Source organism: Triturus cristatus, chromosome 5_1 (assembly GCF_964204655.1).
Source record: "Triturus cristatus chromosome 5_1, aTriCri1.1, whole genome shotgun sequence".
In the NCBI taxonomy this organism is placed as follows: Eukaryota; Metazoa; Chordata; class Amphibia; order Caudata; family Salamandridae; genus Triturus; species Triturus cristatus.
This window is the reverse complement of record NC_140587.1, coordinates 694980185-694994312: the sequence shown is the minus strand read 5'-3', so window position 1 is coordinate 694994312 and position 14128 is coordinate 694980185. Positions and strand designations below refer to the sequence as shown.

The 14128-nt window shown below is 44.3% G+C and overlaps 1 protein-coding gene across 1 annotated transcript in view; it reads left to right on the top strand.

Annotated features, from left to right (window-relative positions):
- The window catches only part of LOC146831375 (chloride channel protein C-like), a 497244-nt gene that overhangs the window by 364298 nt on the left and 118818 nt on the right, over nt 1-14128 (top strand). The window lies entirely within an intron of this gene.

Sequence of the window (14128 nt, the reverse complement as noted above, 5' to 3'; positions counted from 1 at the left end):
GATTGTGGATCACGATTCTCATAAGACAAGTGTCTTTATTAACATCATACTATCTTTTTCAGTCACATGTATATGGTCTTGTATATAACATCGGCACACTATTCATTCACTTTATCACTTTTCACTGTGCCGTCACCAGATAGGAACACCTTGATTCAATATTAGATATTACTTGATTTTGAAATAATAATTTGTTGAAACAAAATAAAATGCATTACATGTACGAATAATGCTTACTTGTAAGAAGGGTTCATTAAGAAATTATTGCCATGAAAGTCAAGGGCTACAGTTCCTCTGTGGGGACCATTTGGGAAGAGGATGTGGTCTGACGGCTAGAGCTGCCGACTTGGAAACCAAGGTTCAATCCTCGGGGTCGCGTCCACATCCTGTGATTCTGGGCAATTCACTTAATCTCCCCGTGCCTACTAAAAAAAAAATGAAATGTGTCCTTGTGTAACGTAACCGGTGCTCATGTAAAGCGCTCCAATACCTTTGGGTTGAGTTTGCGCTATATAAATCTGCAAAAAAATAATAATAATAATAATTTGTCTTTAATCTCGAGGAGGTCTTGATCATATCTCAGAAGGTTGCCACTACAGAGGTCTGAGGGAATACCCCGGATGCAAATGATGTTTCAACTTGAACGCTTTCTAAGTCTTCACATTTTCAATGAATTTGAACATGTTGTTCCCCAAAGGTGATTATCCTTGACTACTTTGAAGGCTCACAAAAGGGAGTCTCTAGCACCACCCTGATGTACAACTTCCTGCATGCTTCTGTCCTCTGCCAGGGTGTCATCTGGGGAATCTTTCTTGTGGTTATTGGCCCCTTACTGCTTGGGATGGGTTGTCACATCTTTTGTAGGGACTGGGCTTGGGTCCTTCCAGCGTATAGGTAGAATCATTGTGTGGCTGAGGGGGGATGTGCCCCATTTGAGGCACCTCTTGTTGCGGCCCTGCCAGCCACTTTCAGAGGAAGGATAGCCAAGGGTAGTCTTTTTTGCCTCAACTGGAGTCTTGATTCCCTCCTTCCTTTCTCCAAGTGAGTTCCACGCATTGAGCCGGCCCTTACTAGTACCTACATGCTTGGTCTTCTCCCACCGTGTCCGAAACCCCATCTTGGGGGTCTTCCCTTACATGTAGAGCCGGCTCCTGGCTGTTCTGTGCTAATATCTAGGAAGCTCACATTGCTAGAGATCAGAGCACAGAGTGCCTTTGAATGCCTACCAGATTATTGCGATGCTACTTTTTTGATCTGGCATAACTGTGCGCACACAGGGACAGTGTGGTGACTCAACTAGTTCTATGCTTGTTTGTGCTTCCAGTCATCGCCTGTGGCCCCTTCTAGAGGGTCCCTGCGTATTGGGATCCTCCCATAAGGGCGAGTGCCTGGCTTGCCTCTTGTTTCTCTATACTCTACTGTCTCTGTGAGCATGGTTGGAGGTCCATCAATTACCTATTTCCTGGGTGCAGCTGTTGGGTACTCTGCTCGCCCTGGGTGCTGCCGCTACAAAGACTCATTACAAGATTCCACTCATGTGTGCGTTCAAGGAGATTTGGTCTCTGGGGCAACTGTGCTGTATGGGCCCTCTTTGGGCTAGGAATTCTCCACTGCTCTCCTATGCCAGGGACCCCACCAGAGTGACCCAGTGCTTAAACTCTGCTGTTCATCGCTGTTGCGTCCCCCTTTCCATGCTGAGGGGAGCGTGGTCTCCTGACTGACACTTGTGCGCTGCCACAGTCAATCAGTAGGCTGGAGTCTGGATGGCTGGGGATGCCTGTTCTTCTGTCTTTCTCCCTCCACCCTCATGAGGTTCATAAAATGCTTCTTTTCTGTCCAACATCGCACCTCCGAACAGGTGTGGCCCGATTGCATTTCTGTGCACCCCCCCCCGTGCTGTGTGCCCCACTCACCACATAGGCCTCTGTGCTTGTGAGCTGTCTCGCCAGGCCCTCGGCAAAATTAACAACAGCTGCTACAGTCGTGTTGCACCTAGGATGTGCGCTTTTCTGGGGCCAGGGAAGAGAATCCTCAGCCTCCACACTTGTCTTGCTGCAGAGTCACTGCCGCGCCAAGGCCCCTCGGAATCTGCTCCCACACCTCCCGGCCACAACCATTTAGAATGTGGTACACCAGCAGGGAGTTCCGAGGACCGACTAGTTCGGCATCTGTTGAGGTCTTGTTAGGGCCCCTGTCCTTGGACCAAAATCCCAGGATCCCTGGGGGCATTCTCCCACCAGGAGGTGCTGAAAAGACCCTGTTGTCAAGTGGAGGGGCAGAAGTTGTGGGCTTGGATCGGGAACCTCATGGCACACGGCCGCCATCTTTGCCTCCTGGCCCCGCGCTTTAGTACTACCTTTAATAACACCATTACTAGCATCATCATTACCACCACCATTACCAACACCACCACCGTTACAAATGCCACCTCCGCCTCCATTACTAATAACACCATTTGATCTCATTAGCGCCGCCATCACTAATACCATTACCTCCACCAGCACAGCATTTGTTCACGCCTGTGTTTGCTTCCTTTACTACATGAATGACAGACTTTTTGGCTTTGCCAGTGCTTCTTTATTATTGTCATCAATGGGATCCAGGCTATGACCGTCGTATTATCCCTACTTTATGACCCAGGCGTTGCTGGCTGGCCTGATACCCTCACATCTTCAGTCCTTCTAATCTGATCCAGAACTAATACATCACATTTACCCGGAGCCTGGCAGTTCACTCTCAGATACTCTCACGGGAATCTGACGATATTCCAGGCCCTGAAGTGATTCCATTACGAAGTAAAACATGACCTCAAGTATTTTGTCAGATCCAGGCACTTACCATACGCACATGTTGCTCTAAAACTGTACTTACTTTGTTTAGGTAACCTCAATTTAAACTGTAAAAAAGATCCAAGTTGTTTATAGTGCTACTAAATAAGGCACTATTAAACGTGAAAACATGAATAACAGTTTAAAGTTGTTAGGGCAAAGTAAGTAACATACTTTGCTTCACACATGTTTACGTGTCACACGTGGTGGGAGTCCAGAGCGAGCATAGGGCAAAGGCGCTCAGCAAAAGCAAATATACATAGCACAAAGTGCTCAATTTGGTTTCAGTTGTAATGCAAACCGATTTCCACGTGACATCATCTGGAAGGAAGTGTAGAAAACATATTCCAAATCCTATGTATTAGAGATCAGTTTATCTGATACCAAAAAAGCTAACCGTGTTAGTATTTACAGGGACTGCCAGCTGCCCACATGCAGAACTTTAAAAAAAAGATGACAACAATGTAAAATGTTTAGAGACCTCCCCATGCCTGTTCCAGTGGCAAAAGCTGCAGTGCCAGTTCTAGGGCATATTGGGCAGTCTACTATGGGACCAGCAGCAGGGGGCAGTACACTGCATTCGGAACTGCAATGATGGTGCCAATGCAGGGAAGGCGAGCAGCAGTACAGTGCTCTGTATAATGTGATAGCTATCCTAGCAACTGACCTAAACGCTGGTACAGTGAGTTTTGAATGTTCTGTAATCAGCTGGCTCGAGGACAGCGTATGCTACCTATGCGGATGAATGACTTGTTCCTTTGTTTTCTTCCAGTGTCTCCAGTTTCTGAAATCAGTGGCCGTGCCAGTGCACTGTAAGAGTTGTGCATCAAGAGAGCATTAAAGGAAGAGAGATACTAAAGCTTAAGATAATAACCCGTGCATGGTTGGCTAAGGTATCAGTTGGAGACTAGAAAGATTGGCCATCCTGAGGCAGTGAGTGCTTACATCCACTGCATTTGGTTTATCTACATTGATGTGGTCTACCCTTGAGATAGTCTTGAGAAAGTCACTTAGCACAAGTCTTAAAGACACTGACGTAAAGCTGGAGAGAACTGTGTAAGGTGGTGTGTCATTCGTAGGTGGGAAAGAGGGTTCTTAGCACCGCCCTGAACATATATATTCATATGACCTCTTCTTAAAAAGAAGGATCAAAATTAGGCCAATATTTCAGACGTAATCATGAATCTCTGCATTTTGATTGCTTGATCTTAGCAGAAGTCATCCTTATTTTCATTGTTGTCAGTTCCTAGGATGTAGAGCCTTGTGATGAACTAGAGTTCCCTGGATGCAGTCCAAGGTTGTGGGTTAGTGTTCCTAGGATGTAATCCATTGTGATGTGGTTGAGCCCTTAGGTTGCAGCAGATTTTGGCAGATTGTCATCACAAGAATACAGTGGTATGTGGGATGTCCGTAGCAAGCAATGAAGTGTGACAGGGTCATACCCCTAGATTGCAGTGTAGTGAGCTTGTGGCCCAATGTTCGAGCACAGCATACTGGGTGGGTGCCTCTAGCATGCCGTTTGTTTTGGTAGGCTACAGTTCCTAGGTAGAGTGTGATGGGTGAGTAATTATCGGGTACAGTGCTATGTGGTGGCTTGATATCGCTAGGAGGCAGTGCAGGATGCTGGATCAATTTCCCTAGGATGCAGTGCCATGTGTTTGCCCTACAGTGAAGAGCAAGTGTGTCAAATGTATGCCCATCACTGCTGTATGGTGTAGCAGTTTAATGTCCCTACAGTGCCTAATAAAGGATTAGTGCTCTTAGGATAGAGAACAGCATATTGGGTTGTGGACCTGAGACCCACTGCAGCATGTTGGCTCAGTGTTCCTATAATACAGTGTAATGTGCTGAATGGCTTAGGGCCTGATTATGTGTTTGGCAGAAAGGAACCGCCATTGATTTTTCGGCATTCTTTCCTCCCGCTGCCTTGACGGTCCTACTGCCTGATTACAATCTGTGAGGGAACTCGACTACAAGACCGCTGCTAGACCGCCGCCACTCCTGCTACCGCATCGATGGCGAAAAAATCCAGAGGCAGGATTTCGAGGCAGTCCTGCCAAGGTTCCTGCCGTCCGGATTATGATCTGCCTTTTCATCGACCTTTTTTGTCATGCGCAAGCCGGCGGAAATGCACAAAAAGAGGTGAAAATTCCCCTTTTTTGGGGTTCCACTCTGGAATCTGATTGCGATGCTCTGCAACCCAGTTGTCGCTGGATGCAAAGGCAGGCTTCACCATCACTTCTCCTTTTTAAGGGATTTGTAACAGTTAGTTACATTTAACATGCAACAAAACATGCAATACACATGTCTTATATATACATTACGACACATACACAACATATATATGTGTTTCAGATATAAAGATGTTGTAATTACCTATCTTTCCAGCAGCGCAACGTCACTCCGTCGGGACACTGCCACAAAGAGACCGCCAGCTGATCTGGCACATCGTAATATGGCAGACGGGAGACCGCCAATCCGGCGATCTTCTTTCGGCCGCCACAGAGGTGAGACCGCCAAACTCGTAATCAGTCCCTCAGTATCCCAAGGGTGTAATACGGTGTCATAGCTTATTATTTAGTGTACTGTGGTAGTTTAGTATTCGTGGAATGCAGGGCAGCATGGTTGGTTATTGTCCCTGGCGTAGTGAATTGTTGTGGTGTAATGTACTTAGACTGTAGGGGTTATTGAACATACTAATGTGCAGTAACTTTCACTGTGAAATATACAGCTTTGTGGCTGACAATGACACATTCTAGTTTGGAGCAACCTATACATTTAAATGAAACAGTTTTAATTATCCAATGCTCACCAGGCATAAATGAATCCAAATTGAATTGTTGTACCGATAAAACGCATGCTATTGTTTTCTGATTTAATTAAATGTATATGTGCAAATAAGTTTGATCCATTGACTAATGTATGATTAATTTTGTGTGTTTTAACTGATAGTAACCCCCAAATTAATTATGGGATCCAAATTAAGTACTGTTCTGCTTGTCACTTGGAAAAGAAGACATAATATCTGAAAAATTATATATCATAGTATGGTATGGTCAGTTTTAGTTTATGTCCTATTTACTGTTGCAATATTGTTGTACACTTGGAAAGATGATGAATCTGGAATTATCAGAGAAGGACCCTGTTTTCCGCTTTGGCAGGGCCTACAATATTACCAGTGTCGCATCTGTTTGTTATCTGAAATTAAATATTGAACCTCTGTCTGGCTGGATAAGTTAACCAATACAGCACTGATTGGGTCTGTATTCATTTGTTACTTCCTATCCCTACCTTCCTAGGGACCATTGTAGCACAAAATAATTGATTCCCGAGGTCCCTGGCTGACTTTACTTGGGTCCCCTTGTTGTTTGAAAAGACATTTTCTAAAAGTGGCATTTTCAAACACACAATTTAAAAAACACCTTTATAAAAGGTGTGTAATTAAATTCAGAGTTTAGAGAGCCTAAAAGTAATTTCTCTATCTTGTCCCAATGTCAAGTTACACTTGTTAAATGTTGCAAGGCTGCTCCTATGTTAACCAATGGGACAGACAACCTTTCAATAGTGAAAAATAAAATGCACTGTATTTCACTATCAGAATATGCCAAACACACCAGCACATGTCCTACCTTTCACATACACTGCACCCTGCCCATGGGGGTACCTTGAGCCTACCTGATGGGTGCCTTACATGTAAGAGAAGGAAGATTTGGGCCTGGCAAGTGGGTGCACTTGCCAGGTCGACATGGCAGTTAAACACTGCGTGCGCAGACACTGCAGTGGCAGGTATGAGGCACATTTGCAGGGCTACTCAAGTGGGTGGCACAAGCAGTGCTACAAGCCCACTAGTAGAATTTGATTTACAGGCCCTGGCACACTCAGCGCACTTGACTAGGGACTTACCTGTAAATCAAATATGTCAACAATCAGAATCACAATTTACGCTGAGTGCATATGCATTTTAGCACTGATCAGCAGTGGTAAAGTGCCCAGAGTCCTATAGCCTACAAAAACAGGGTCAGAAGAATAGGAGGCAAAAAGCAAAATGTTTGGGGTTAAACCTGCAAAAAGGGCCAGGTCTAACAACCACCTATAAATCTAAATTAAGTTTTTATATTCCTGATTTGCAATTATCTAGGGCCAGATGTACAAAGAGATTTTGTGGTTGCATAGGCTCAGATTTGCAATATCAAAGACTTTGCAGTCTAAAAATGAAGTTTAGAGAGGTACTAAACTGAAATTGTGATTTGGTAACATCTTATCGAATCGCAATTTGGGTTTGCTAGTACATACTAAATTGCTTTTTGGAAGGGGTGTGTTTAGGGCATCCCTTCCAAATAGTGATTTGCAATAGAATGCATTAATTATTTATGACTGAAATCCTGTCACAATACATTAATATTTTACCAACTACATAAAGGTAGAGGGAACTGCCTCACAAATGGGAAGCAGTCCCTGTGGGGGACTCCTTCCCCTTTGTGAATGTTGACAAAACATTTTTTAGGTGTCGGCAGTGGTCACTTCATAGTCTTAAAAGAAGTTTGCAAAACTTCTAAAACTTTTCATTATTTTTTTAAACACAACGTGTTTTCTTAAAGGAAAAAGGGCTGCAGTTTATAAAAAAAAGATTTCTTCATTTAAAAGCAATTGCAGACATGGTGGTCTGCTGACCCCAGCAGGCCACCATCCATTCCTTTGATAGCAGTAAATCGTAGTGGTTTGCAGTTTGAGACCTACCATTATTATGCTTAAGGTAGGTCGGATTGTAAAACTCTATGATTCATTATTTTTCGACCTTACCTATTAGTACATAGGCCAGTTTGTAAAATAATATTGGATTCTGTGTTAAGCTGGTTGTTGCTGGAGCTTTGCAAATTGCTACCACTTTTAGCAAATACAATGTTCGTACATCCAGCCCCTATTTTCTAGCTTGTCTGCCTGTAAATATTTTAGTAGTTTAATATGAGTTTCTGTTCCTCTTTCTTCTGAAAATGTAAGTATAACTATCAGGTATAGGAGTTTAACCCTTTGTCCATAACGTGGCAGATATGGATTGCAAAATCTTAAATTCCCATTAATGCTTGAAGTTTAGGAAGGGTATTTTGGAGGTTTTAATGTAGTACACTTTTCCAGGAAAATCAGGTGCTGTACCTCTCCCTTGACTGGACAGCTCATATCCCAGACAAATCACTTTGAAATGTGTCATTTTAAATTTTCTGAAATTCTCTTTGCAACTTATGTCTGATAGGATGCTTATTATTTGTGGGGTAAGTATTTGTCATTGACCTATTACATTTTACAGGAGTTTCATAACTCTAGCAAAGAACACACTTGACCTGTTCTGATAACCTTGCCGTGAACAGTTGATTGCAAACTGAGATCGTGAGAAGGTAAACGCTTTCAAAAATTGTTGTTCTGGAGCTATAATTTAGCTTAAGAAACTTTTTACAACATATACAAATGTTTTGTAAACTAGAGATACTAGAGATACAAGCAATGATCACTCCTAGATATTGGAACTTAGTTACTATATATCCCTCTTAGCATGTTGCCTAAGAAGCATTTTGACTAAATCGAAGGTTTACATCTTAAGGGAATGATGTGTGGAGTTAGCCTTTTCTCCCAAAAGGCGTGATATTTTTGAAAGAGCTGGCACTTGTCTCTGTTCCTATTCACATCCATGTAAATCTTGAAATGCCATGGGAACAAACAGGGAGAATGCTTCAGTTATGGATTCCACACTTTTTAGGCACTTCTTTTATAAACTGCGGTGGCCGGTTTGCCTCTGCTAAAATTATCATATGCCTTGGACCAATATGACAAAAGTATTATTTGTATGAACCTTTTGTTGCCCTTTTCCAATTGATTTTCTAGGTTATGTGAATTTGCTGTGGCTTACTTACAAGTTCATCTGGACTTTCTATTCAACCCCTTGCGGGCTATTATAATTTCTCCTGTGCTGTCTAGCATAGGCACCCTCCATCAGGGCCGGCTTTAGCGCTGTGGCGCCTGGTGCGACAATGTTTGATGGCGCCCCCCCACATCCATGGTAGAGGTGGGATCACCTCCAACATGGATTCCCTCACCACCACCTTTTAACTGTGCCCCTCAAGTCTCCATAACCACTCACTTTCAAATGCATTTAGTTAGTTATATAGCGTCGCTTATACCAGTGTAGGGTGTCAGAGCACTTTGCATCACATACACATTACACAGAGACAATCAATCATACTTGTATAAATTAGTGTACAGTAAATGTTACATAAGCCAGACGAACACAAGGTGTAGGAGTGACATGTCATCCATACTGGTAGGCAGTATAGTTTAAGGGGGCTTGATCTGGAGAAGCACAACCTCCGAATTGAAAACAGAACCCGTTTTGCAACATTAATCTATGCTCTAATCTATACCTTGCAGTGTGCATGCAGATCTTTGATGACAGATAATAATTCACTGCTCTATATTAGGATTTTAACTTATAAACTGCAAATAACAAAAGGATGGCTCTTAGAAAGCAGTAACCCACTGACCTATTTACATTATATGCACTTTGTGATCTGCATTGTGCACATTCATTGCCGCAGGCATGTTAACCCTCTGAGCTATTTTATGGTCAGTGAAAACCTCAACTTGACAAACCTCCATCTCTCTCCGGAAAGAATATTATCTATAGTTATCTCTATATTTTTATTGTTGTCTGGAAGGAAAGCTGCAGCAGGTACTTTCAGCCCAAAACTGGTCCCAGGATGCTTGTTTGCGGTCCAGGGAAGACATGGCTTGGCAGTTCGGGCTGGACTGTTCCCATGAGGCACAGGGTCAAGAATGATTTGCATATGGCTGGGTCCAAATTAGGTTGGCGAAGTGAGCTAAAGAACGATGATGGATTCAACCCAGATCTGTGACTGGGGGTGAGTGTCTGAAATGTTTCAGCGCTCCGTCCATTATCTCCTTGTGTTTGCTTTGTTCGCCCTAAGTTGGCAGAGTATGCCAGATGTGGGTACCTTGCTCACTTTGCCACTGGATTCAAGCTAGCCTGGCTGATGAGGGCTGTTAGCCTGAAACTAGTCCAAGGATGCTTATTTCCGGTCCAGGGAAGACATGACTTGGCAGTTCAGGCTGGACTGTTCCCATGAGGCATAGGGTCAAGACTGATTTTCATATAGCTGTCTCTGAACTGGGGTGGCAAAGTGAGCTAAAAAACGATGATGGATTCAACCCAGATCTGTGACTGGGGGTGAGTGTTTGAAAGATTTCAGCGCTCCGTCCATCATCTCCTTGTGTTTGCTTTGTTCTCTCTAAGTTGGCAGGGTATGACCAGACGTGGGTCCCTTGCTCACTTTGCCACTGGATTCAAGCTAGCCTGGCTAATGAGGGCTGTTAGCCCAAAACCGGTCCCAAGATGCTTGTTTCCGGTCTAGGGAAGACATGGCTTGGCAGTTCTGGCTGGACTGTTCCCATGAAGCACAGGGTCAAGACTGATTAGCAGATAGCTGTGTCTGAACTGGGGTGGCGAAGTGAGCTAAAGAACGATGATGGATTCAATCCAGATCTGTGACTGGGGATGAGTGTCTGAAAAGTTTCAGCACTCCATCCATCATCTCCTTGTGTTTGCTTTGGAAATAGCTGGAGGCAAGGAACACGGCAGCAGGTACTTTTAAAACCAAAACAAACTTTCAATCTCAACCCCCCTGAAGTCAGCACCTGGTGCGATGACACCGATCGCACCGCCCTATCCCTCCTTTTTCGTCTGTCAGGAAAACCCTACATGTATGAGGCGTTTTTTCTTCTTAGTTGTTAATTAGGCTACTTTTTTCTTAGTGTTTGTTTTATCGGAACCATCTTTAATTTCTTTTACAAGATGTCTAAAGGGTCTGCTGTTGGCCTTGTCCCTTCTCTGCTCGTTTCTCTCAAGACGACTTTTCAGTTTTTTGGACGCCTTCTCGGTCACTTCTCCTGTCTCTGGGGTATGTGTTTAAGCATATGCTATGCTCTTGATCCTATGATCACAGGGATTCGCACTCATGAGAAAAGCCATGTGTTTCTGGTGGTCTTAGTGTTCTATAGCTCCTTTAATTGTAGAACCTACAAGACTCTCCCTCATAGTGGAATTTGGATTTCCTACTGGGCTGCCCCATTTCTAGTTATATCGGTTTGGGAATTTATCTTTCTATTTAAGCGCTTCCTCTGTTTCTGCTTTCGTTTTGAGCTGAGGTTTGGGTGATCAGATGCCTTAAGTATCTAATCTAATCCTATGTATGAAATGAAATGAAATGAAGTAGCATTTATAAAGCGCGTGGTTACCCGGAGGCATCCCAGCGCTAGGGTCGAACCGCAATAGACTATGGAGATCAGTGTGGAAAAAGCCAGGTCTTAAGCCTCTTACGAAAGATGGAGTGGTCTGATTCTTTACGCAGATGCAGCGGCAAGGAATTCCAGAGTTTGGAAGCATTATAAGAAAAATCCGTCCGCCGCTTCTGGACCTCCTAATTCTGGGAACAGCCACCAGATGAAGATCATTTGAGCGTAACTGCCTATGGGCTTTGTGGGATCGGACAAAAGATGAAATAATATCCGGTCCCTTACCCCCAAGCATCTTGTGGGTGGTGCACAGAGCTTTAAAATACACCCTTTCCTGGATAGGAAGCCAATGTAAGGATCTGAGGGCGGGTTTAGCTGATTGACGGTTAGGGACACCCTCAAGGATCCGGGTGGCACAATTTTGCATAGTTTGGAGTTTTTTTTAAACCGCACCGGAGGCACCAAGATAGAGAGCATTAGCATAGTCCAGGCGAGATAAATAAGTGCCTGGACTACGAGCTTCCTTGCTAAAGAGGGAAGCAGTGGCAGCACTTTACGCAACAATTTTAAGATGCCAAAGCAAGAGGCAACTGCCTTCCTGGCTTGAGTTTTAAGGTTAAGCTCAGAGTCAAGCCAGAAACCCAGACTCTTTATTTCAAGTTTGGGGACCAGCGGAGAGCCCATACATGGTGGCCATATGGAGGCAACCTCGAGGGGGGAGGGATTACCGAGCAACATAAGCTCGGTCTTGTCACCGTTCAACTTAAGATGGTAATGGCCCATCCATCTCATTACCTCCTCGAGGCAGGGGCCCAGGCAGGTTGAAGGGCCACTTTTATGATTGAATGCCACCACTAATTGGGTGTCATCGGCATACGCAATTATATGCACCCCAAATGGCAAAACAGTCTCTGCAAGGGGGGCCATATAGGCGTTTAAAAGAGTGGGGCTCAGGGATGACCCCTGAGGCCCTCCACAATACAGAGGTCTAGGACTTGAAATGGCCTCTCCCCCAAAAACCTGATAGGATCTGTCCTCCAGGAAGGAACACAACCAGTCCAGCACTGTTCCTGTTACACCCAACTCCTTAAGTCGGTGGATTCAAATATGGTGAATCACCGTATCAAATGGCGCGCTGAGGTCTAACAGTATCACGGCTAAGAAGCCCCCTGCATCGAGGATTCTTCTTGAGTCCTCTACGACGGCCAATAGAGCTGTCTCAGTCCCTTGCGAGGGGCGGAATCCGGTTTGAGTTGGATGTAGGAGCTTACCCACTTCCAGGTGCTTGGAGAGAACCATGTTGACAAACTTCTCAGCAATTTTACTAACCCAAGGTAAAAGCGAAATGGGACAATAGTTTGCAAGACAGTCTGGATCTAGGCCGGGCTTCTTCAACAATGCTTTTACCAACGCCTTCTTCCATGAGGGAGAGACCATTCCAGAAGACAGAGAGGATTTAATCATATCTATGAGGAATGGGCCGACCGAACCGGCTACGGATCTAAGAATTTTAGGGGGAACAGGATCTCGAGGTGATCCACTCTTGACCAGGGTAGAGTTGGTAAGGAATGTTTCTTTGTTCAAGGGAGGAAATGCTTCCAGTAGGTGAGTCTCCCTCCTGACAGTAATTGCTTCGGGAGAGGAGTTTAAGTCAGGTTCTGTGAACAAAATTCGAATGGATTGAATTTTGTTATGAAAGTAGTCCGCAAGCTCGTTACAGCATTCATCAGTTGGCTCAAGAGCATCAGGGGCAGCTATACCTTGTGTGAGTTCCTTGACAATACGGAAGGTTTCACGGGATGAGTTTGTTCCACAGGAGATTTTTTCGCTATAATAACAAGCTTGGGCTTTTTTAATTTCCATTTTGTAAGCTTTGATAGTGTCTTTATATTCTTTTTTCCTAGAGGGGGAGAAGTCTTTCCTCCACGCTCTCTCTGCCTTTTTACAAATCTGTTTTAATTTCCGTAACAGAGGAGTGTACCAGGCAGATTTATTGGGGCCTACCTTCACTTTATAGGTCTTTTTAGGGAGAACTAGATCTAAAGTGTCTTCCAGCCAATGATTAAATTGGTCATTGGCCACTTCCGGGTTTGAATTCATTGAGGGTACACTGCCATCTACGGAGAGGGCCCATTCTCTAGCTGCAGTTTCCGCCAGCAACGGGTAGTTTTCTTTACAGGCCGAGCGAAAGGGATAGCCACCTTGGGGGACCAACCAAGAGAGATCAAATGATGATCAGACCAGGGGATAGGTATGGGCTTCCAACAGTGCAGCTCCTGCTGATTTGAAAAGACAGGGTCAAGAAGGTTTCCTTTCACGTGAGTAGCATAAGATACTCTTTGCAAAAGTTGGAGAGCTGCAAGATCGGCGGAGAATTCTTTAGCACTTTTAGATGTCAGATCATCAAAGTGGATATTCAAATCCACTAGGATAACAAAAATGGAGGCCGTAGTGGCTAAATTGGTGATTACTTCGGGTAAGGAGGATAAAAACTGGGCCGAAGGTCTAGGGGGACGGTATATGAGGATGCCTGAGAGAGAGAGCAGAGAGGTGAAACCTACAGAAAAATGGAGGTTTTAACACTTAATCAAAGGACTTCCAAAAGTTCGACAGGTCAAATTGTTTTTGTAGACAATGGCTACTCCATCTCCTACCCCTGTCGGCCTGTCCAACCTTTGTATTAGATAGTCCGGTGGAAGAGTTTGAATGATATCCGGACCAGAGTTGGAGTTAGCCCAAGTTTCAGTGAGAAACAGGATATCTGGACCTTCAGTAGTCAATAATATGTGCAGCTCGGTGGAATGCTTAGGTATGGATCTACAATTAAGTAAAAGGATCTTGAATGTTTTTACAGACAATTCCATAGAAGTTGGAGAGGGGAGAGATTTCTGTAGGCCAAACGGGCAATGCTGACAGGTTAAGACAGAGCTATGGGGATCAAGGGAGTGAAGGCAGTTAATCTCAGGGATAATATTAAGGAGAGATAGCTGAGCCGGGCTGTA